The sequence below is a fragment of the Diadema antillarum genome, unplaced genomic scaffold, assembly GCF_040938485.1.
Source record: "Diadema antillarum isolate AM-2024a unplaced genomic scaffold, OU_Dant_1.0 seq00000635_RagTag, whole genome shotgun sequence".
Taxonomy (NCBI): domain Eukaryota; kingdom Metazoa; phylum Echinodermata; class Echinoidea; order Diadematoida; family Diadematidae; genus Diadema; species Diadema antillarum.
In genome coordinates, this window is record NW_027271552.1 from 754453 (window position 1) to 781286 (window position 26834).

Below are 26834 nucleotides of genomic sequence, written 5' to 3' on the forward strand. Positions count from 1 at the left end.
ATGCGGTAGAAACTGTTTATGAAACTGATCGCATCTTCTCCTGTGTCTGGTCTGAAATCAAAGCATCAAGGCAGATGTGCTGGTGTATATGCTACCTCTTGGTACATACTGAGGTCATCGGTTTTCTGAGTCAATTGAGTGGAGTTGCAATAACAACTCCCTACAGAGTCAGACAGCCCCTCACACACCCACACACATGTACCCACACACGTATCATTTTTTTTTTTAATTCTGAGAAATAGACGGAAAATACATTTGAGATCTGGAAAAAGCTAATTATCCTCTGAAAAGTCGTCACTACTTGAACCAATGACCCATTCACCCCCTTCCCTAGGAATAGATTCCACGTTCAATAACGTAAACGGCCCCGATAAAGAATATAAGATTCATGCTTTATGTACAACGACTTATGACAACGTGTAACGGTAGCATTAATACAACTGCTGGAAAAATAAAAATGCACTATATATTCCAGTAACAAAACACACACACACACACACACACACACACACACACACACACACAAACTAGCAAAACAGTAACTTCTTTAATGTGTATTTTCATGATGCTCCTCTTCATATCACAAGGTAGTAAAAATCTCCAATAAATCTTGCTCCTTTTAATGAGTTACAAATGCTTTCTCCAACTTGATCTAATCGTGAAATACACCGTGTTGTATACACGGCCACAAAGTGTGGATGTAATATACGTGGAAATGCCCCAATTTAACATACTTTGTGAAGTCGGGACATTTTCACATAAACTATCATGTGTGAACGCATGTTTGTTCCATAAAGGCCGTGTCACACCTTTCCGGGCAAGCCTTGCGTGCAACTTGCGAAGAACATTTTTTCATGCCCGGAGGTCCCTCCAGATGACCCGCAAATGAGAGCACCTAGCACTTATCTCACCCTTTGTTACATGGATTTGCTTTTCACCGGCAGCCAAGTTTAGGCCCTGTCACACATTTCTGGGTAAGCTAGTCGGTTTGTTGCGTGTGGGGATTTTTTTTTCTTCTGGATTTTATTGATCAGATCAAAGACATTGTGCCTTTTTTATAAGTCATATGACATATATATTTTTGACATCAAAAAACAAACATTTGAAAGCATTCAAAAGGTTAAAGCATGACAGCGTGACGAGCAGACGTGTAACTGAGTGAGCTCCCGAATACTCAAGGTCAGGAGTATAACTTGATATTTTCATTTTTATACAAGAGTTATGAATGGAGCGTCCATATAGCTTAAGACCTACTACAACGAAATCGTCAATGCAAAACCTGCAAAAACAGAAGAAAATGGCTTCAACTTATCATTCTACAAGATCAGCTGCTGCAGGTGGCCGCAAACCCTCCACAGTTGGCCGAGAACCTACCATGCCTACCCCGGAGACCCCGGCCCAGCCGAGAGGTAACTACCCGTCGCAGCAAAATCGGAGCCATAGCCCAAGCCAAATTCCCGGCAACGAGGATCACGTGACCCAATTACCTGCGAGTGATGATCATGTGGTGCTGCAGTCCACCAATTGCAGCTCGCCAAGCCCTTCCACCGACGCCACATCTCCCGGCAGCGATTTTTTTTTTCCCGTAACCCTAACGCGTCGAAATTGCCAATTGTGTCACTTGAGCAAAGACTATCAGTGTACAAGTTGGTTTTTGTACGCATGTGCGTGGACTTCTGCAGTTTAGGCGTTGAGTTCGTACTGTTACACAGTATCATGGACCCATGCACAGACTAACATTGGCACGGTCGTCTGCTAACCACAGAATCAGATTACGATGTGAGAATGGGACGCCGTCCTTCAAGCAGAAACATAACAACGGGTTTGTGTGTATGGGTATGTGTATGCGCGTGTGTGTGTGTTTGTGTGTGTGCGTGTGTGTGTGTGTGTGTTTCCACTTCACATGTCATCGCCATCGGGTTCGGCATTGCCTTAGGTGGTATTTCTGTAGATTTGTTAGCCGTCTGCTGACACTTTACCTGTGTCTCGCGAGACTTGCGTTACTAGGATGCATGCAAACTCGACGTCGTCATCAATATCTTGAAAAAGTAAATTGGAAATCTAATTGAAGCTTGGAATAAATCATAATCAAAGTATCATATATACGTAGCGACACGTAGCGGTACCTATATAGTGAAGCAACCTTCTTTGTCAAATTTGTAATATGCTATTTACATGTAGATTAACGTCTGTATATCTTTTCATTTTACTCATGTTACACTATAATCTTGTATATCTTTTGTGTCATGTGTAATCTTTGAGTATTGTATTCACTGGTTTGTTATATTGTTATTTAAACTCTTTGTTTGCTACTCTCATATCCCGAGAGGAGGTCGAAAGAGTCAATAAAATTCACAAAATTCACAAATATTTAGGTCTGCTGCGATTGCTATTGTTAACATTGATCATGTTTATTAAGCCCTACAAAATCAGATTCGAAGAGGGCATTTGGTCTTGGGTAACATGGATGAACTCCTGGGTTCCGTAGTTTGGGTTTATCCTCCAACTTCACAATGATTCAGAAAGGCGAAGTATAGGCTCCTTTTTTAGTTCAGGTTCATATAATTATATCAACGTATACGATTACATTCTCACTCAATAACATCCATGATGAAGATGGGGGAGGGAAGAGAAACTGCGGGAGGGGGGAGCTAGTAATCATCGATTTTGATCGATGAAATCTCTCTATACACATTTTGATTTAATCAGCTTTAAAAAGGCATTTTGGATCGGCATTTAAAAATCAAAAGATGTGCTATTTCCATCAAAATCAATTCATTTTCCCAGACCATACATGTGCAAAATTGCTCTAGTATCACGGTTTGAATTGCTGTATCAATAAGTTTTTGATGTTCACTTTATCATTGCCAACCCTATATTATAGTCCATCTCATCACTTACCTTCGTCACCTCTGCCATCACGACCATCATTGAAGGAAACCAAAACCCAAAAAGAAATGTGGATTGAGTGAAAGCAGCAACATTAGTAGAACACATCGGTGAAGTTTAATGAAAATCGGGCAATCGATGCAAAAGTTATGAATTTTTTTAAGTCTGGATGTTGGAACCACTGGATGCATGGCATCATGTGTGGGCAACAACTGAAAGAAAATATAAAGAAAACAAACATGTTTTCACTTTTCTTGAGTAATGGAAGAGCATTTGATTAACCACTTTCAGAAAGTATAGGGGATAGGGGGAATGATTACTACCCTTAACATAAATTATGTCAGTATCAATTAAGTTGATGGAATGCATAATTGTATCGATTTTTTTTTTATGTGTGTTTGGAATTCTCTTCATATTTTCTTTACATTGTTGCCCATCATGGTCTCTATACGTAGTCTCTTTATTTAGTGATTACAACACAAAAATATAAAAACGAAAAACTTTGCATCGATTGCCCGATTTTTCCTCAATTTTCACTGATGTATAATGCTAACGTTGCTGCGTTCACTCAATCCATATTGATCTTTGGGTTTTGGTTTCCTTTAATATCAACCAATCATCACTATACCATCGTTGCTTTTATTAGATTACCATGCACGACCATAACATCATTACCATCATTTCACAACTGGATATCATCTTATCACCACGATCATCACTCGTATTACCATCGTATATCACCACAAGCAATATATCTTCCACCATTATCGATACTTTTTTCCATGTCATCAATTTTATCAATTCAGAAATCAGAAATTTATCAATATCAGCATAGCCATTAAATGTTCACTGTGTGTGAGAGACAGAGAGAACAAAAAATCAAACCCACAGCTCCGATTCTCAAGTAAAACAGAGGCTACTTTCGAGTTTTTATAAAATACATTCATATAGGAAACTGATAACTATAAGTTTGAACGATGATAGCACCCAAAATATCATGGTTACATTTCGTTATTGAGAAGGTTCGTTATTCAGAAGATTCTTTATTCCGAACGTTTGTTATTCCAAATATTCGTTATTCCGAAGGTTCGTTATTCCGAAGTTTCGTTTTCCAAAGGTTCGTTATTCCGAAGGATCGTTATGGACCCTATTTCATTGTCGGATCAATGAACCTTCGGAATAACGAACCCTAGTTTATTTTCGGATTGGCGAACCTTCGGAATAACAAACCCTATTTCATTTTCGAATAAACGAGCCTTCGGAAAGCGAACCCTATTTTTTCGGATAACCGAACCTTCGGAATAACTAACCTGCGGAATATCGCCACAAATGTTCGGAATAACATACGCTATTTGATTTTCGGATTAACGAACCTTCGGAATAACGAATATCCGAAACACACAAATTCCCTATATACTTAAAGGTTTGTTAACCCTAAATTCCAGAAAGGTTCGTTAATCCGAACATTTGTGAAGGTTCGAAGGTTCGTTAGTCCGAAAACAAAATAGGGTTCGCTATTCCAAAAGGTCGTTTATTCGAAAATGAAATAGGATTCTTTATTCCGAGATTCGTTAATCCCCAAATCAAGCAAGGTTCTGGAACGGGTCATATGACTTTTTTGAATGTTCTTAAAACGTTTTTAAATGTTCCAGAGGGTTTTCAAAAGTTATCTGGATTTCTATAACGTCCAAACGTTTTTCTGTCGGTCCTTAAAACGTTAGAAATTTTTTTTTAGTGTTATCTTACCGTTTTAAAAAAAACCATAACGTCCAATTGAAACGTTTAAATACGTCGAAAACTTTCCACAAGTAGACGTTCTGAAAAAGTTTTGACAAAACGTTCAAATAAACGAACTTGGAATGTTTCAAGAACTTTTAGAAAACGTCTTTGTGTTAGCTGGGTAAAGACGTAAAATTCAAGTCAGTTTTGAGACGTATTTATATCACTTCATATTTACGACGTACTAGTGAAATAAAATTTACTTTGCTCTGCAACCTATTTACCACGTCATATTGATGACGTGACGTTAAATTTACGTCAGTTTTGCGACGTCTTTGTGACTTCATAGAATAAGGCCTACGAATTATAACTTTATAGAGTTATATCAGTTTGCGATATACTGTCGTCAGAACGACGACAATTTCACGTCAGTCTACTGTCAAAAATAAGATTCTTTTTTGCTCAAATGGAAGACATAGAGAGACGTGATTATCTAGATTTCAGAAAGGCGTAATAACTGTCGTTTGTTTGCGGTAAATAAGCAAAGAAAAAAGAAGCTATTTAGACGTCTCAAACTGACACCAATAAGTCGTATTGTTGTTTTAAGATCTAAAAGACGTCATATTTGTGACGTCTTTCTGACGCCTGGTTGGTAATACGAAGACGTTGTAAAGACGTGTAGATTACTAATTTAAAGTCTTATAGACGAAAATAAACACAGATACTTGACATCATATAAATGTTTCAAACTGACGTGAATATGTCGTATTTTTCAAACTGACGTCAATATGTCGTATTTTTGTTCAAATGGAAGTTGTCCCGAAGATGTCATTGGTGGTCATTAGATTCGTCTAAATGACGTGTAAATCACAATTCTAAAGACAAGATCATGAGCACGTCATCTGCACGTTAATTCATGCCTTTTTGATGTGTATTGGAAAAGAAAAAAAGGAAGACGTCTGAAAGACGCCATTTTCACGAAAACTATGTAAACAAGGAAAATGGACGTGATTTTGACGTCATATTTAGATCGTGGGCGGTGAAGGTCTAATAAAGCGCACGTGAGTACCTCAAAGCACAACCATGATAAAAATCTGGGTCCTAGCTGACATTTGGACGTTTCTAAACGTACTTGAAACGTTCCAAGTTCGTTATTTGGACGTTTTGTCAAAACGTTTTCAGAACATCATTAAATTTTTCTGGAATGTTTTCGACGAATTCAAAACGTTTCAATTGGACGTTATAAAAACGTTTTTTTTTTAAACGTTAAAATAACAAGAAACCTTTCTAATCTTTTAAGGACCGACAGAAAAACGTTTGGACGTTATAGACATCCAGATAACTTTTGAACAAAAAAGTCTTATGACCCATTCCAGAACCCTGTTTGATTTTTGGATTAACGAACCTTCGGAATAACGAACCCTATTTCATTTTCGAATAAACGAGCCTTTGAAATAAAAACCCTATTTTATTTTCGGACTAACGAACCTTCGGAATAACGTCACAAATTAATGTTCGGATTAACGAACCTTTCTTGAATTTAGGGTTAACAAACCTCTAAGTATAGGGAATTTGTGTGTTTCGGATATTCGTTATTCCGAAGGTTCGTTAATCCGAAAATCAAGAAGGGTATGTTAATCCGAATATTTGTGGCGTTATTCCGCATGTTAGTTATTCCGAAGGTTCGTTATGCGAAAAAATAGGGTTCGCTTTCTGAAGGCTCGTTTATTCGAAAATGAAATAGGGTTTGTTATTCCGAAGGTTCGCCAATCCGAAAATAAACTAGGGTTCGTTATTCCAAAGGTTCATTGATCCGACAATGAAATAGGGTCCATAACGATCCTTCGGAATAACGAACCTTTGGAAAACGAAACTTCGGAATAACGAACCTTCGGAATAAAGAACCTTCGGAATAACGAATATTTGGAATAACGAACGTTCGGAATAAAGAACCTTCTGAATAACGAACCTTCTCAATAACGAAATGTAACCATAGTATTTTGGGTGTTATCATCGTTCAAACTTATAGTTATCAGTTTCCTATATGAATGTATTTCATAAAAACTAAGTAAAGTAGCCTATGTGACTCTGAACTAATGCTCGTTGCTCCAACTTAATGAAAAGATCTTAAATTTGGCTAATATCGGGCAAATTGATTTTCATTTGGTTATCGATTAATATTAAAAATATCGATTTTATTTGGGTTCGCTAATCCGAAAATAATATAGGGTTCGGTATTCCGAAGGTTCACTGATCCGACAATTAAATTGGGTCCGTAACGAACCTTCGGAATAACGAGCTTTGTTTCAGTTTCGGATTAACGAACCTCTGGAAAACGAAACTTCGGAATAAAGAACCTTCGGAATAAAGAACCTTCTCAATAACGAACTGTAACCATCTCGTTGCTCCAACTTAATGAAAAGATCTTAAATTTGGCTAATATCGGGCAAATTGATTTTCATTTGGTTATCGATTAATATTATTATAAATAAGTGAAATTATTTTGTGCCAAATAACACATTATAAAACGATCGTTTCAAATCTCTTCTACAAATGTGTTTTACTTGAGAATCGGAGCTGTGGGTTTGATTTTTTTTCTCTCTCTCTCTCACACATAGTGAACATAATGGCTATGCTGATATTGATAAATTTCATATACTGTGGTAAACTTTTATCACAGCTCTAATATCTCATCACTTTTTATGTGTACGATACTGCACGACTTCGAGACAACAAATCGCGCATGGCTTCCCTTTTTGGGTGTCAGTCGACAACAAATGGTTTATACACATTTAAAGTCATGAACCCACCTGGGAATCTGATACCAGTTAAAGCCAGGTGTTTGTTTCTATAATATATCGATCATGAAGTTAAAAGTTGCGAGTACTGTATAACAAGCTATTTTGTACGTGTGAATGCGGCTAGTGTTCTTACAAACAAACAAACAAACAAATAAATCAGTGTTTTAATATTCAATCGTTTCTCTTCGTCATTATTTTCAATTACGGGTGCTAGGCCATGTGCGCATTGGAGGGAGTGATCGAGTATGAATATATTGCCAGTCGCAATGCTTATTTAGACTGTTGTTGTTGTTGATGGATTGATGACATGGAAAAAAGTATCGATAATGGTGGAAGATATATTGCTTGTGGTGATATACGATGGTAATACGAGTGATGATCGTGGTGATAAGATGATATCCAGTTGTGAAATGATGGTAATGATGTTATGGTCGTGCATGGTAATCTAATAAAAGCAACGATGGTATAGTGATGATTGGTTGATATTAAAGGAAACCAAAACCCAAAGATCAATATGGATTGAGTGAACGCAGCAACATTAGCATTATACATCAGTGAAAATTGAGGATTTTTTATATTTTTTTGTGTTGTAATCACTGAATGAAGAGACTACTTATAGAGACCATGATGGGCAACAATGTAAAGAAAATATGAAGAGAATTCCACACACAAAAAAAAAATCGATAAAATTATGCATTCCATCAACTTAATTGATACTGACAAAATTTATGTTAAGGGTAGTAATCATTCCCCCTACTTTCTGAAAGTGGTTAATCAAATGCTCTTCCATTACTCAAGAAAAGTGAGAACATGTTTGTTTTCTTTAATTTTCTTTCAGTTGTTGCCCACACATGATGTCATGCATCCAGTGGTTCCAACATCCAAACTTAAAAAATTCATAACTTTTGCATCGATAGCCCGATTTTCCTTAAACTTTCACCAATGTGTTCTACTAATGTTGCTGCTTTCACTCTATCCACATTTCTTTTTGGGTTTTGGTTTCCTTCAATGAATGATGGTCGTGATGGCAGAGGTGACGAAGGTAAGTGATGAGACGGACTATAGGGTTGGCAATGAAAAAGTGAACATCAAAAACTTATTGATACAGCAATTCAAACCGTGATACTAGAGCAATTTTGCACATGTATGGTCTGGGAAAATGAATTGATTTTGATGGAAATAGCACATCTTTTGATTTTTAAATGCCGATCCAAAATGCCTTTTTAAAGCTGATTAAATCAAAATATGTATAGAGAGATTTCATCGATCAAAATCGATGGTTACTAGCTCCCCCCTCCCGCAGTTTCTCTTCCCTCCCCCATCTTCATCATGGATGTTATTGAATGAGAATGTAATCATATACGTTGATATAATTATATGAACCTGAACTAAAAAAGGAGCCTATACTACGCCTTTCTGAATCATTGTGAAGTTGGAGGATAAACCCAAATTACGGAACCCAGGAGTTCATCCATGTTACCCAAGACCAAATGCCCTCTTCGAATCTGATTTTGTGGGGCTTAATAAACATGATCAATGTTAACAATAGCAATCGCAGCAGACCTAAATATTTGTGAATTTTGTGAATTTTATTGACTCTTTCGACCTCCTCTCGGGATATGAGAGTAGCAAACAAAGAGTTTAAATAACAATATAACAAACCAGTGAATACAATACTCAAAGATTACACATGACACAAAAGATATACAAGATTATAGTGTAACATGAGTAAAATGAAAAGATATACAGACGTTAATCTACATGTAAATAGCATATTACAAATTTGACAAAGAAGGTTGCTTCACTATATAGGTACCGCTACGTGTCGCTACGTATATATGATACTTTGATTATGATTTATTCCAAGCTTCAATTAGATTTCCAATTTACTTTTTCAAGATATTGATGACGACGTCGAGTTTGCATGCATCCTAGTAACGCAAGTCTCGCGAGACACAGGAAAAGTGTCAGCAGACGGCTAACAAATCTACAGAAATACCACCTAAGGCAATGCCGAACCCGATGGCGATGACATGTGAAGTGGAAACACACACACACACACACACACACACACACACACACACACACACTCACACACACGCGCATACACATACCCATACACACAAACCCGTTGTTATGTTTCTGCTTGAAGGACGGCGTCCCATTCTCACATTGTAATCTGATTCTGTGGTTAGCAGACGACCGTGCCAATGGTACTGTGTCTGTGCATGGGTCCATGATACTGTGTAACAGTACGAACTCAACGCCTAAACTGCAGAAGTCCACGCACATGCGTACAAAAACCAACTTGTACACTGATAGTCTTTGCTCAAGTGACACAATTGGCAATTTCGACGCGTTAGGGTTACGGAAAAAAAAAATCGCCTCCCGGCATGATTAGTCATGATAGTGTCATCACCGAACTGCGCCAACTATTTTCCCAACTTTCGACGGACATGAACTCGAGATTTGACTCCATTAATCTGGATTTGAACACGATGAAGTTGGAGCTCAAAGAAACAAGAAGAGCTGTGCAGGACATGGAAACAACTGTAACTTTCAATTCTGACAAAATTATGCTGCTAGAAAAAGAAACCCTACCTAAAATCAGAGAGGAGACTGCTCGCAAAAATGACGAATTTGAAGACAAACTTCTACAACTGGAAATGCACCACAGAAAGCAAAACCTACTGATTTATGGAGTTGGAGAAGGCGCTAAGGAAGACATCTATGCTACTGTGTATGAGGTTCTGGCTTACTTTCTCCAAATTCCGCTCGGCGAAGCATCCAAAATACCGCTGGTAAATGCCCACCGTCTCCCATCTCCCCAGAGAGGCATCGGTAAAGAATCAGCACCCCGACCCATCATTATACGGTTTGTCTGCATGGCAGACCGTGATCGTTTGCTTGGTGCTTTCGAGCATCCCCACCGCCGTCGTCCTCAGCAGCCACCACAAGCCGAACCCGCACACCAGGTAAATGAGCCCCCGCATCGCCCCCAGCAAACCCCAGAGAAAGGTTGCTACGATCGTGTCACTATCAGGTCGGATTTGCCACCACCGATGAAACGCGAACGCGGTCGCCTAGCAACACTAGCCTACAAGATTCGCAAGGAAAAACAACTGTCCACCGGAATTCGCATTAATGGGACCAAACTCGTTCTTCAGACCCGAAAACCGGCACGAAATGGTTCCCCCTGTCAAGCTGGATCAATTGGGAAAATTAATTCCACAACAGAGGCCTATTGCTCATGATAGTTGTTAAGCGCCCGTGCAGCACCCCCATCCACCCCCATTCAAAGGCCCACCAGTGATCGCTCTAGAGTAGAACCAAATCAGCTCACTTCATCATTATACGATTATTTCAACTGCCCCGACCCTCCTGGTGTCCATGGAATGATGTTCACTGCTCCAGACTCCGCAACATCCACCAGCCCTGCCTCCCAGGTTTCCAGCGCCAGCTCATACAACACTTCCGGGACCGCTTTGTCGTTGGTTATCGTGAGAAATGCCAGTATCCTATTCATCTCTCCAGGGAAGCGTCAAATAAATAAATCCGGTTCTCTTTTTTGTTTTCTGTTGTTGTTTTTCCCTTTTCCCTTTTTACCGCCCGAAATCGACTACTCTGCACAACAATGAGTGAGAGCCCCGCATGCCCCACCGATCTCCATCGCCAGAAATCTAGCAACTATGTGCCTGAGAGCCTCGGCCATACGGAGCCGTTGTAACCTAACTGCTCAGTCCCTACCTCTTATCAACCAAGATTCTTCCATATCCAGTCTACGAGTAGTACCATGACATGCGGTAATTGTAAGGCAACCGATACCTCCATCCAAGCCATCAGAATGTAAGGAACAATCAACCCTCCTTCTCATTTTGTAATGTATACATGATTTATATTACATACTTTTTACACGTATTTCCAATGACGATTGTTATTGCCTGTTGAACAACTGAATACATTCACTGATATGACTCAGATTTGTGGTAATCTAGATGTGTTTCGATTGATTGTTTGTTTGGGGTTTTTTTTCTCTTCCTTCTTTCTGAAACTCAATAACTCCCCACAAAATTTATTAGTGCATCTTGCTTCTCGTAATGGATGTTAGTAGTTTCAAGTTGTTCCATCACTCAATGGACCAGTGTCATTATCTTGTATAAATATATCTACATTGAATGGAACAAATTAATATTATACTCAGTGCATGCCACTTTAGCGGGCCCATAGAACCATAGTGCTGTCTATATCAGAAGAAATTTCTAAAAGTTTTAACCAAAAGGAAAAGATATGCAACTGCTCTTTAAGGCCTCAAAAAGAAATAGTTTGAGTGCAGATCAGAAAACACAATACATCTATCGAGTGTTTCCGGCAGTTCTAACATTTGAGATGCTTTTTGGTTAACCCCTTACCAGTTTTGAGCGAATATTATCAGAGTTTTTTTTTTTTTTTTTCAATCTTCTTCTTCTTTCTTTCATGTGACACTCCAGTTAATAATGGTTAGTTATTCCAGATTTGGCTGTCCCTGTAAACGATAGTGATTATTTATGTCATTAAAATGTTCAGTATCGTTTTGTGACCCAATTCATTGATATGATTTTGGTGTGATAAATACTCGGAGTAGAGCCTCAACTATAATTATTGAAACCTCATCCATGATTTGTTTTGTATAAGGTTCTGTAATTCCATACTAGAGTTTGCCGAGCCACAGTATAATTACCTGCAATATTTTATATTCTTTACTGTATTGTTTGTTCTGAGTTATACTCATGCATGGGTTGCATGGGTTGCATGGGTTATACGTTTTCACCTTATAACGCACAAAACAAAACAAAAATACTGAAAAACCCCGATTGGTAGACATTATTCTGATTCATGCATTACCCCTCTCCTGAAGTTTTTTTTTCTTTTCCTCTTCATTTCTTTTCATGACAACTGGCATAGGGCATTATCTGGGCCTTGCCCTACAATGTATGTGTCACCAACTATATGCATGCTGAATTCCGTCTCTCATTCTGAATAATAGTCTGTGTCAAATGTGTTCTTAAAGGATTTTGAGGGGTGACTGGCCACAGGTTTGGCATGTTGTTTACGAGCAGCATGCCCTCTCATTTACACCTGCACGGATATGAACTGTTGTCCCAATTTTTTAGTATCTAAGAATCTGTGTCTCTAAGTCAAATCAATGATTTTGTTTTTGTTTTTTTTCATAGTGAAAGACACTGTATTCCCTCACGCTAATACTTTGAAATTGTTGCTGAGCAGGTGTAGTGTACTGCATGGTTCCCGGCAGTCTTATTATGTTGGTTGCTGTAACATTCTTTTACAATGAATGGGTCAAATGAATTATACTCAGTACATGCCACTTTAGTGGGCCCATACAACCATAGAACCAAATACTGAGTAGTGCAGTCCACAAGAAGAAAAATCTAGAAGTTTTAACGAAAAGCAAAATACATGCAACTGTTATTAAAGGCCTCGACAAGACATCTATCAAAACACATCTATCGAGTGTTTCCGATAGTTCAAACATTTGAGAATGATTATGCAACCCTGCTTTTGGTAAATTTTTTACTGGTTTTGTATTACCAGAGGGTTTTTTCTTCTTTCTTTCACGCTACACTCAAGCCAATAATCGCTGGTTATCCCATATTTGACTATCCCTGCAAACGATAGTGATCATTCATGTCACTAAACGTTCAGTATCGTTTTGTGACCCAATCTATTAATATGATTTTGGTGTGATAAGTATTTGGAGTTGCGTTTCAAGTAGTTTATTGGAACCCCATCTATGACTCGTTTTGTACAAGTGTATAAGGCTCTGTAATTCCATAATAGATTTTGGCGAGCCTCAGTATAATTACCCACAATAGTTTATCTTTGTTAATGTAATGCCTGTCCTGCGATATAGTCGTTCATGGGCTGGATGGGTACGTTTTACCTGGGCCTTGCCCGATATGACATCAACTATATGCATGCTGAATTCCGTCTCTCAACCTGAATGATAGTCTGTGTCAAATGCGTCTATAAAAGATTTTGAGGGGTGACTGGCCACAGGTTTGGCATGTTGTTTACGAACAGCATGCCCTCTCATTTGCACCTGCACTGATATGAACAGTTGTCTCAATTTTTTTAGTATCTAAGAATCTGAATCTGTAAGGTAAATTGCTGTTTTGTTTTGTGTGTGTGTGTTTTTTTTTTGAAAGTCTCTGTATCCCCTCCAGCTTATACTTTGAAATACTTTACTTAGCAGGTGTGATGTACTGCATGGTTCCCGGCAGTCTGATAACGCTGGTTGCTGTAACATTCTTTTCATGTACAATTCAATTCAAGAAAAGAGCTGAAACCTCAGGGCCTCATTTCAATGCGTAGCCTGTATGGCTCATCCAGGTCACGACTAATGTTATATCCATTCCTTCTTAAGCCACAGCTGCCTTGTTTTCATCTTTACTTTCATTTTTCAATTTATTTAACAAACAAAAAATATCCTTTTCAGCTTCCCCCCCCCCCCCCTCACGTGGTTTTCTGTGATGGTGTGTTCGCCTCGTGCTGGGGGTTGCTGATGGGTATAAGAGGAGTAGTGGCAATGCCACTGTGGCGGCTGTGCTCCTATACTGTATGGAGTCCATGGGGCATACAATGATCTTTGTATTTCAACTGAATTTTAGCTAAAACATAGCACAATGTACTATACTACATATTCTGTGCACTCGACCCGTTGTGCGCTCTGTACGATAGGTGCACCTCCCTGGTGGGTGCGCTTCCCGCTATGGTGTTGTTTTTTGTTTTTGTTGCTTGTTTCCCCCCTTCGCGACTTTGGCGAGTGGGACGTCCCAATCCTGCGGACGCTGCTTATGATGATCAATGATTGAGCAAAAAAGTAAATACCATTTTTTGTTTCACTGATCTCATCTCGTTCTCATTCTCTCTGCAAACTTGAAATGAATATAAAAAAAATAAACACTTATGTATATATGGAATAATCTTCTATTACGTTAAGCAGATAATTTGTTTCATTCTCTTCAATTTAACTTTAATTGATGTGTTGTAATGGTAGGGATGGGGTTGAAGAAAGCTTACGATGAGGTGATATCCGGGAAAGCTGATAGTATCAATCAGTTATACGCTTATTGTCTAAACTCTCTTATGAGATGTTCTGTATTTGTTATTTGTTTTTCTTTGTTCTTCTCTGATTTCTTTTCCATTTTTCTCCTTCATGACATTCCCACCGAACAAATATTCAGAATTGATTTCTACATCGTAGTTTGTCTATCATGACTTGTGAAGATATGACACTTATTGTTTTATTATGGCCAATAGGCACTTACTGTTAATATCAGAAACTACAGTGTAGGTGTATACAGTAAACATCAAAGTTCTATTCGTGTCTCCCTTCGTCTCTCTCCTTCTCTCCTGATCCCCAAATAACCTATAAAAATTCATATTGATAGTTTGAATTATGCACGTGAATATATCTCGTATGAAAATGATATTTTTTGAATATCAAGGGAGCTCACTCACTCAAATGCAGTCTGTTGTTAAATCCATGCTGATATATGCTTATGCCTCGTTTCAAAATTGTATTGGCAGAGCAGACACAGGCCACGGACGTGTGTGCCCAATTTGATATCATCGGCTATGTCTTGTCTGCGTCCTTGTTGTTTCTCGTGTCTTGTGTGTGTTTCATGTCTATGCTTCATGTGTGTGTTTCTTGTATGTGTTTCATGTTTGTGTATATGCGTTTCTCTTTCTCTTCTTCCAGGTCTGTACATTCCCACATAACTACAATCTCCATGTCTAGGTCTAAGTGGAACTTTTGTCGATTCCGGTGTGATTTTCTTTATACTTATGGCTAATCCAACATTTGTTTTCAACTCTGTGAACGAAGATGAATTTTATGATACAGTTGGGCGCTCTTTTACGTCCGCGCAGGAAAACAAAACTTCCACCTTATATGAAGCATACATATCGAACAAACTTAATGCTTCAGCACAAGAATTCGAATATAATTTTGATCCTGAAGATCCTGTGCAAAGTTCATCATGTGTTTATCTGACTGTAAATCAGTATAAACAATATGTTATGAATAGTGATGATGACAATCTTTTGTTAGCTCATTTGAATATACGAAGCATAAGTAGAAATTTTGATAAGTTGCGATTATTTTTAGAAAACTCTGGTAATAAGTGTTCTGTTATAGGTCTGACCGAAACATGGTTGACTCCCAATATAAGTCATTTATTTTCTATATCCGGCTTTGATTTCGTGTACAGAAATAGAAAAGAAAGAATGGGTGGTGGCGTGGGTTTATACATCCCCAACAAATTTGAATATTCTATCCACGAAGAATTGAATGTCATGACTGATGTAGTTGAATCTCTTTTTGTTGAAATGGTAAACCCGAATGGGAAAAACATACTGATTGGAGTTGTTTACAGACCCCCTGGATCGAATCCGAATGATTTTTTGTTGTATATACAAAATTTAATGCAGAACTCTATCTTTACAAATAAACATGTATATTTAATGGGTGATTTCAATATTGATCTTATGAAATGTAACTCCCAACACATTTCGCAAGAATTTGTAGAAACCTTAATGTCTGTTTCTTTATTACCGTTAATTTCTAAGCCGACCCGTGTTACTGACCGATCTGCCACTTTGATTGATAATATTTTTTGTAATATTCTCCCAATTCCCGAGTCTGGTATTGTTTTATCTGACATCTCTGATCATTATCCAATCTTTACACAGGTGCCAATTAAGTTATCTCCAAGGCAAAATAATTATCAGAGACGTCGTAAGATCACGGCCAATAATCTTATTAATTTGCAAAATAGTTTAACAGATATTGATTGGTTTTTTGTATACAACAATACCGATCTTGATTTGTGTTATGATTATTTTATGAAAACTATCACTTCTAAAATTGATGAACATATTCCGTTTTGCACAAGGAAAAGTTCTTATAAAAGAACTCCAAGACTCCCGTGGATAACCCAATCACTTTTAAGATCGATTAATAGAAAAAATAATTTGTTTTATAAATACAGGAGTAACCCTACGGATAAAAACAGACAAAAATATGTGACTTATAAAAACACGCTTACTAATTTATTACGTTTACAAAAGAGAAAATTTTATGTCAACCAGATAATGAAATATAAAAATGATATTAAGAATACTTGGAAAACAATAAAAGATGTTATGAATACATCTAATGATGTATCTAGTATTTCATAAGTACAATGGGGTAATACCTCAAGAAATGTACCTGCTGGTATGGCCGAAATTTTTAATGATTTTTTTGCATCGATTGGGAAAAATTTATCACAAAGTATCCCTTCATCTAATAAAGTGTTTAATGATTTTTTAGATATACCTAATCCTAAAACTATATTTTTGGACCCTACGTATAATGAAGAAGTTATTGATATTATTCATAATTTGAAAGAAGGGAAAAGCCCAGGTTGTGATGGAATTGATAATTATTTGTTGAAAAATATAATTCTTCAAATAATAGATCCTTTAGTATATATTATTAATTTATCACTTAGTACTGGGCTTGTACCAAGTCAAATGAAGACTGCCAAAGTTATACCTATATATAAGAAAGGGGAGAAAAATGATGTCAATAATTACAGACCAATATCGTTATTAACTTCAATTTCTAAAATTTTGGAAAGAATAGTATATATCCGAACTGTAAAATTTTTCAATATGAGTAATATATTTACGAATTTTCAATTTGGATTCAGAGAAAATCACAACACCACCCACGCTTTACTTACCTTTGTGGAAAAGATTACACATGCACTTGATACATTTTCGCATACAATAGGCATCTTCCTGGACTTTTCAAAGGCTTTTGATACGATTAATCACGGTATACTTCTTTCTAAGTTATCCCATTATGGTATTCGCGGAAAAGCCTTGCAATGGTTTACGAGTTATTTATCTGACAGATTTCAATATGTACATGTGAACAGTTTTGATTCTTCTATGAAGAAAATAGAATGTGGTGTTCCGCAAGGAAGTTTGTTAGGCCCACTGTTATTTATAGTTTACATTAATGATTTTTATAGATCTTCAGATAAACTCTCTTTCATATTATTCGCGGATGATTCCAATCTTTTTTATTCCCACCCTGACCCTGATACTTTGATTAGTACAGTGAATGATGAATTGAAGAATGTCTCACAATGGATATATGCAAACAAATTGTCACTGAATATTGAGAAGACAAAGTATATGTTTTTCAGTAATTCTTTAGATAGATTACCAGGTAATGTTATATTTGACACTACTCCTTTAGAAGAGGTTTCGTCTATTAAATTCTTAGGTGTCTGTGGTTATAATAAGTTATCATGGAAGTGTCACATAAACAATATTTGTAAAGTAATTGCACGTAACATAGGCATAATGAATAGATTGAAATATTATCTTCCTTCTTCGGCTTTGATTACGCTTTATTCAAGTCTGGTATTGCCGTACTTGAATTACGGAATTCTTGCTTGGGGGAATACATATTCGACATTGTTAGATAAACTTTTTCTTCTGCAAAAGATGGCGCTCAGAATCGTTTTTAACCTTCATATCCGAGCACATACTGACAAGCTTTTCTTTGAGCACAAAATTCTGAAAATAAAAGAGTTGTATTTGTTTCAACTTGGTCAATTTATGTTTAATTACAACTGTAATCATCTACCCAAAATATTTTATTCTTTATTTCACCGTAACAGCCACGTACATAATTATCCCACTAGACAATCTAAAGAATTTCATCTTCCCTTAGTTAGAACTGTACACACTCAAAATACATTTGTTTATACCGGACCCAGATTTTGGAATAGCTTAGATAATGATCTAAAAGAATCTGTGAAGTTAATTACATTTAAGTATAAACTCAAAAAATATTTGTTTCTAAATATACCAGTTAATTCTGTTCAATGAAAAAACCCGTCATGTTTCACTTTTCCTTGAGATTTTGTAGTGTGTCCACAGACCTTTTCCATCCCTCTCCTTTTCCTTCTCTATATTCTTCCCTGCTCCTTTTTCCTCGTTCTTCGTTGTCCAGTATCTGTCTGAGTGCATTTCCTCAAATTCTGTTATTTCTGTGTATTGTGTTATTGTTGTTGTTGTCGTCTATATGTATTTTGTGGCCGATTGCATATCTTCCTTTCCATTCAATTTTCCTGGCACACCTGGCCCCATAGTGTCTGTGCCACAAATGTGATATGTTATATAGTTTATACGTTTGCATCCTAAAATCCCAGTAAGTATTGTTCATAGTATCAAGATCATTATATTAATGAGTAAAATGTACAATAGTATATAGAAGAATTTAAAATGAATATGTCTTATTGGTATAACAAATTGGTGCTGTTGTTGTTTTGTTCCAGTGTTCCACGTTTTACAAGCGTGGCTTTTTTAGTGGAACACTGTTTTCCATCATTGTGATTATTTACTCTTTTTGTTGCCATGACAAAGTGCATTGTTTCTTTTTTACGACATCATTCGTGTATAATATACTTTATATTGTATTGAAAAATCCTTTTATCGGACGAGTGTAAGAGAAATGAAAAAATAATTGTATCACTTTGGATTATGTCAACTTTTTCTTTTCTTTTCTATGTGATGATGGAAATAAATAAACTATTGAATTGAATTGAATTGAATTGAATGATAGTAAAATTACCAGGCGTCTGATCCTTATTTGGACTACACTCTCTGTTACACACGTTAACATTAATAACTCTAGAATCGTATACACAGAAAATAAGGGGGAAAAAAGAAAAAAAAATGTTTATGAAACAATTGTTCTGTCCTGCATTATCATCCCAAAGATTGCAGCGCCGAATACCACCCCCTCCCCCTCCAAAGCCTGGAGAAGGGACAGGAGACTTGGGTGTATATGTTATCGTAGAAAGGAGTTTATACGGAGAATGCATAAATGAGCTAGGTGAATGGTACCTTTGTTTTGGTTTTTCTTGTGTGTTTGTGTGGTTTTTTTTTTTACGATTGTAGTGTGTGTTCTTGCGTCTTTGGTTTGTTTTGTCTGGTCTCTGGTAATAGTTATTGGGGATTTTCCAGCATGGTGAACAATTTTTGCAGGAGGACAAGGATTTGGGCAAGTTTCGCATGCATCTTACCTGCTTGACCCGCGCTAGTTTATACGTTCTAACTATACTTCCACGTGCCCTCCGTTTCAGGCGCATGGGTGGCGACTGAGGACTGAAAACTCGGTGAAGGAATCCCTTTGAAGGAATGGCAGAAGTCCCACAGAATGTAATTATCTTTGTTTCATACGGGGAATGCGAAGTACCTGCGTTACACCTGCCTGCGAGATGATGCCGTTAAGGGCGTCCTACTGGCGTTCTGCGTGGACCTCTACGGGCAATCCCCGCAACTCACCCGGAAAAAAACTGTTGTGAGGTCCGGGTAGCAAAAAAAAAAAAAAAAAAAAAAAAAAAATCCCCCTCAATTCAACCGGCAAGGCTTCAGACACGGTGTGACATGTCCTTAAGCATGCTCAAAACTCGTTCCGGGTGAGTCGCGAGGGTTTGCCCTAAGTGGTACACGCAGAACACCAGTAGGAGGCCCTTAACTCTTTATGTGCCACGTTCGCACGTCCGGCTCAGTCGACGGCGTGCCAACTTCGCATATTCTGCTCAACAAACAAAGCCGCCAAAACCGATCGATATATCGCTAATCCCGCGGTACAATTAAAGCGTTTATCGCGCTTTTGTTCCTCTCACATACATGTATGGCTTGCATTCTATGTGGTGATTGACTATCAAGCAATGTTCCCGACTAGATTTGCTTGTACATTCTAAGTTTCTGTCACTATTTTATGTGCAAAAGTCATGCCTTTACAGTAATGTAGCAACTGATAATTAAAAACTGAAAATATAATAAAAGGTGTAAGGGCCTTTAGACCAGGCGTCCACTATGGCGCGGGCAAGACGCGGAGAGCAAATTTAGTAATTCCCCACTCATTCGACAACCTCTCAGCACGTTCTTGAATGAGTCCATTCACTGTCCTAAACATGTCCGGGCATTTCCGCATCTTCGGGAGAGAGAACAATTTCCGCGTCCAAATTTCTGGTCTCGATCAAAACTTCCCGACACCTTCGGCAACTGGTCGTGAGGACATCGTCAGGACATTCCGTCTTTCCGCAACCCTTTCAATCATTCATTCACTTATATTTTATTTTCATTTCCAAACAATATACATAGGTAATACTAACGTCAAAACAATCGTATATTCTTCCGCATACGCTCCTGCAATTCTGCGGTGCTGTTAGCTTCGTGAATGAAAGCGGAAGGCACCCGGGATGATTTAGGACAGCCTACTGCCGATGCGGATCGTAAAATGCAAATGCGCGGAGCTACATGTGATTGTGTAGGCAAGACACGAAAAGTCAACAGATTCCTACTAGCACAAAGATTTTTGAAGGCGAAAAATCAATGCAGCATAATGCCTATGAAACATACAAATAAAAAAAAAAAACGTGGAAGGGTAAGAATAAGATCCCTCTCCTAGGTCCCGCAACCGAACCTTTCTTCCTCTGATGAGGAACATGTAAATGTCCACATTTCCTGGCGTCCAATGAAGAAAGCACAGCAGAATGCAGTGGATACTCTGTCAACAGTAACTACGAAGAAGAGGAAGAAGCCCCCTCCGTTCCGAGTAAACGTGTTCTTTTTGTTTTATTTTCTTTCTTTGTCAGAAATCATATTCATTAGCAGGATTTTTAATACAATAAGTTGCCATTACGTAGTACACTGTACATCGTTTTTCAAATGTGACCGCCCAGCTCAAATACTTATGTCAAAGTACTGTACTAAGATCTACGCTGGAACAATTATTTTAACTTATTAGAATTGGACGGTCCTAACCCATTCAAAGGGAACCGGGACTACTGCTATCTGAGCATCTCTCATAGTTTGTATTGGAAGCAATAGGGCAAAGTTAATTTCAGCCAGTGTGATCGACCTCCGTGACGGCTAGCACTTAAATAAGAAAAATCGAAAGCCGGCTTCCAGTTTATAACCTTGTCCTATTTCCTTATACTTTCCGCGTACCTAACCTATGTTGTCGGCAAGTCATCCTAATTGTCCTCTTTCATTATTTTTTACCACTCCTGGTGTAATCTTAGATGTGTCCGCACTGTACGGCTACAATTAGCATTTTCCGGGGTATTTTGCGCTCTTCCTGATAATTCGGAGTACACTCCTAGGAATGTCTGCAGTCAGTCCGTAGTGATTCCTAGGAATGTCCCAAGACAAGCTGATTCCCCACACTTGTCCCAGTATGACGCGGAAAAGATGACGAAATGACAGAATTTGATTCTGCAACCCTTCCTTTTAGGCTTTTCCACTCCCTAGTGGACGTCAGCCCTAAGGGAATGCCCCTGTACTTTTAAACAAGAGGCTTGCAATACACTTCTGTTTATTACATAAAACTGTAAATGTAAAAGAAGTAGAAAAAGAATTAAAAATGAGCTACATGTACTTCCAAACCAATACAGTAAAGAAATATTATCTGAATAAGTTACAATGCGAAACGTGTAATGTGTAAAAGACACACTAAATTTGATTGCAAACCTTGTTGTAGAGGTGTCTTGGGATTTTAAATGGTTAGGGAAATCTGCTCGAATTTCTTTATTTTCACATTTTTCTTGAATTATCAAGGTTGTTAAAATGTGTACATTTCGTCTCCCGGATACGTTGGTCCGGGTGAATGATCAGGGAGATGAGTCTTTTTTTTTCACCTCTGTCGTGTCATCTAAATCTGCGTTTCTCGATAGAAATCGGAAATAGCTGCTTTTGCCATCTTTCTGGTATTAAATAGAATAATTGCCATTGCACATAGGTAGCAAGGCCTCCGCACACCGAGCACGGTAACGGCAACATACCGGTTTTTGATTTGGTGCACCAAAAGAAACCATGTTTTCTTCCGTTACAATAGCACTTCCCCATCAATAAATTTGTTACAAAATTAATCTTCAACGGGTGATTTTATTTTGCTCTTGAAATGGAGATATGAATACAATTTTTTTGACAATTTTGTAGCCGACATGGTTCTTTCTGGGGCGCCATAGCAAAAACCGAAGAGTTCCCGTGACCTTGTTTGGTGTGAGGAGATGTTTAAAAGGTATTAACATTAACATGCCAGTTATATTGAAATTTCACTGCGTTTGAAGGTAGATCTAAATCAAGACATGAAACGATTGTATATGTTTTGTGAAAATGTTAATGAAAATCTGCATAATATAAAATGAGCAACTTTGCACACACACACACACACACACACACACACACAGAAACACACTATATTTTTCTCTTTATTTTTGTGTGAGTTTTATACGTTTCACGAACAGCTGCATCACCGGCTGTTATCACACAACACGTGACTACCTCATCTTGCTCATACATGTATGTCATAATAGGTGGGAGTTGAGGCAATGATGTTATCACTTTAAAGATCTCATGCTACTGTGAATGACTGTCTCAAATTTGATATACAGTCGATGCACAGCTCACTAATTAAATGATGAAATATACGTACCTGAATTATTTTAGTCTTTATTCTATCTAAAATAAAAGAAAAAAGGTGTTCTAAAAACGCAGTTACCTTTTATTTTATTTTCTTGCATTAGGTAGACTGAAGACGAATAGCGGGATTTGACATCATTATCTCACCTTACGTGCTAACATACATAAGAGTTGTGTGAAAACATACCAGAATATGACGTTCAAGATAAATATCTACCTTGGCTATATTCTCCAAATCTGTTCAATTGATGCTACTCAAATACATTCAGCTTAAGCATGTAGTGGCATTTTACTGTATACTGCCGATCATTAATTACTGCACTATTTGCCAAGAAAGAAAACGGCACACAGGTAAATACAGTGGGACATGTGTAATGAATCTCTCACCTGTGATGATAAACAAACACAGCGCAATGGCATTCCTCATCCTTTCTCTTGACACTTGTCCTACCATTAACTTGGAATATACCCTCTGGAAAAAAAAAAAACAGAGAAGAAATGAATTAATTGTTATGCTTGATAAAAACAATTTGATAGACTCGACTGTTGGTATGTGGTTTTATTATTAAAACAAAAATGAAAATGATCTAGTGCAGTGCTTCAGAGTTTAGAGCTGACTGCAACCTTAATACACAACGTCAGTTTTCGAGAAAGTTTGTGGAAATGGACCCGAGTGCTGACATAACAATGGAAGTCTTTCGCGTCCTCGTGTTTGTTTCTTGTTCTCTCTCTCTCTCTCTCTCTCTCTCTCTCTCTCTCTCTCTTGAATAGCAAAAATTTAGTTATTTATTTATTTATTCATTTCAACATATTTTGACAGGATAACGAGATCAGCAAGTGAATGCTGTTTTACATCAAGGTCTTGTACAATCCAACTATATAAATACAAAAATCATGTTACATAAATATAAGCATAAAAACCACTACAATTAAACAAGCAATCAGAGCTGAAAGGAGCAATACGTTAAATTGAAATCAGTAGTAACCAGATCCAAGTATGATATAATGAAGCAATATGATAGAAAAGGATATATTTTGAACAGTGAATAAAATAATGCAAGATTATATACACAATCATACCATTTGATGTACAAAAGGAATGTAAAAACTCTGCCAGAAAGGACTTGAATCAACAAGCCCACGATCATAAAAAGCAGATAGAAATTCTATGTAAAAATCTACACTAATAAATAGATTACATGCAATCTGGCAGTCATGCCCGTTAAACCTAAACAGTCGAATGCATGTACACCCATAACACACATTTAAGGATTCACGCACACATAATTTGCACCAGGCAAGTTTGGGTAACACAGTGTGACAAAAAATAATATGGTACATAGATTATGTGAAAACAGGGCGTTTTATAAAATCAGTGAAAATACATTTTCTTATACAGGGTGTGTATAACAATTTAAAAGCTGACAATGACTTTGATTTCTTTAAAACATTTGGTAGTGAGTTCCATACCTTTCCTCCTGCATATCTAAAGCAGCTTTTAAAACACTCTACATTCGGTTTAGGTGGTACCACATTTAAAGAATCAGCTGCTCTTGTATTAAACCCATGCCTGTCAAAAATCATCTCAATATTATTGCACATTCGGGTGGGGGCAGGTCCATGGATGCATTTATACATGAACGTTGACAAAAAATCATTCCTTCTATTTTCAAATGCTTGTAAATTCAAAACCTTACTAATGTCATTCCCATTTGCAGTTACGTAATCAAAATTTGATGTGATAATTCGTGCTGCCCTCTTTTGTAATCGATAAAGAATATTTCTATTTTTAGCAGAGCAATTTCCCCATACGGAGCATGAATAATCAATACACAGTTGAATAACTGCAGTATACAAAAGTTTAAGCGAATCTTTACTAAAAAATTGGTTCATTTTGCGTAACATAAATAATTTCATAGAAATAGATTTGGCTAAATTTTGTACGTGTGCATCCCACTGAAGATGGTCATCTATTATAACACCCAAATACCTAAAATCATGAACCTTCAATCCCTTTTCCATCAAGAAAACTATCCAAACTTTTGGAGCACCGTGGACTTAATAACATTACCTTAGTCTTATCTAAGTTGATACTTAATCTGTTTCTCTTGTACCATCTATATATCGAGTTCAGATCATTTTGCAACACTGATGTAACTCTATCAGTATCTTTGCGCGAACAATAAATTACTACATCATCTGCGAATACATTACAGGAACATGAATATACAGATTCGGAAATATCGTTAATAAATATGAGGAAAAGTATAGGCCCAAGTACACTCCCTTGTGGTACCCCTGTCGTGATACTTTTGGATGTTGAGAGATGACCATGGCAAAAAACATTTTGACTCCTACCAGTTAAATAATCAGAAAACCATTTCAATTGTTTGCCCTTGATGCCATAACATTCCAGCTTATGCAATGATAACGTATGATCAATTGAATCAAAACACTTAGAAATATCAAGAAAACATGCAGCAACTACTTCACGATCGTTAAAAGACTCCAACCAATCATCAACAGCTCGATGGAGACAAGTGTTAGTTGAGTGATGGGGCAAGAATGCGGCTTGATCTATGTTTTCGAACTGACAGTTTGTCCGCGGTTTGCTCGAAACATCAACACCTCACTAATGAAAACGACATTCATGGAATGGAAATGATTGTGCCATGAATAACACATAATTGATACTTGATTGAACACATTGCCCAGCCTCTTTGAAAGGTTCGCGCTTCTCATTCCGACATTTGATATGATTATGACTAAAAAGAAATGACCGTCTTCAACATGTTCACAGCAATCCGGTTATCCTAATGCAATGCAAGACATGTATTAATGTCGTCGTTGTAAGTGCATGGTAAAACATATTGGCTCTGTTCTTTTTTTCTTTTTTTTTTCTTTTTTTTTTGGGGGGGGGGTTGTTTGGGGGCTATAATTTGCATTATCGTTTTACCAAAGGGTCGCCGATTTAAAAAAAACAAAACAAACAAACATATAAACAAAACAAAAAAAAACACCTAAAAACTAATATGACTATAAACGTTTATGCAATTAATGTGGCCAACCTCGATGTTGGTCATGTAATGCAATTAAAATACCGTATTATTCAAGATGGACAAGATCCAATCATTAAGAAACATAATACGTAGGGTCTGATTCCATCGCTATACAACAAATGTACAATTGAACAAGTTTAAGGTAATTTCTTCTTCTTCTTCTTTTTTTCAACAGAACATAAATATGTACGAATAAATGATGCAAACGACTCCTAAATAACTTACCATATACGAGTACTTGATTATACAATACATTATCAAAAATGTACCAATGCCAATGTTCAGACGTACTTGACGACAATCTAATGTAAAATATAACTTGTGAAATAGGACATTTTCTTCCAAAAGAACGCCTTTGTACCGTGGATGAAAACAAAAGAGTAGAGTCTTTTAAGCAAATTTGTCTGACTGTGGAGGAAATACAAATAGAGTGTTTTCAGATAGTCAATTGAGTCACAAGGACAAAGACTGAACACAACAGTACCTTAAAAGAGATCACTATAAATAGAATGAAGCAGCAGGTACACGTACAAGATGGGAATGGTAAGGGAACAGGAACAACGTGGAAATTGAGTGGCCAATGATTCAGATCGTTGATAGGCTGTAATTGCGTAAAAGCACCCAGAAAAACTGACAATAGCGACGGTAATTGCATGGAAGATATGATAGTGATAGCGATGTACACAGCCGTATATTTCTGTTTGCCACAAGTGAGTGATTACAAGAGGGATAATTTTCCTGTAACACAATTTTACTCACTAATTTCGTCCTTAAGGCGTTGGAAAGTCTTGGAAGAGAAGTCCATTAT

At 37.3% G+C, this 26834-nt stretch overlaps 1 long non-coding RNA gene across 1 annotated transcript; it reads right to left on the reverse strand.

The window, feature by feature from the left end:
- Positions 1-26834, reverse strand: LOC139736284 (uncharacterized). The gene is made up of 3 exons (XR_011711250.1): positions 26786-26834; positions 23355-23439; positions 1-51 (listed from the first exon to the last, which is right to left on the reverse strand). It is a non-coding gene; the product is annotated as an uncharacterized lncRNA (long non-coding RNA).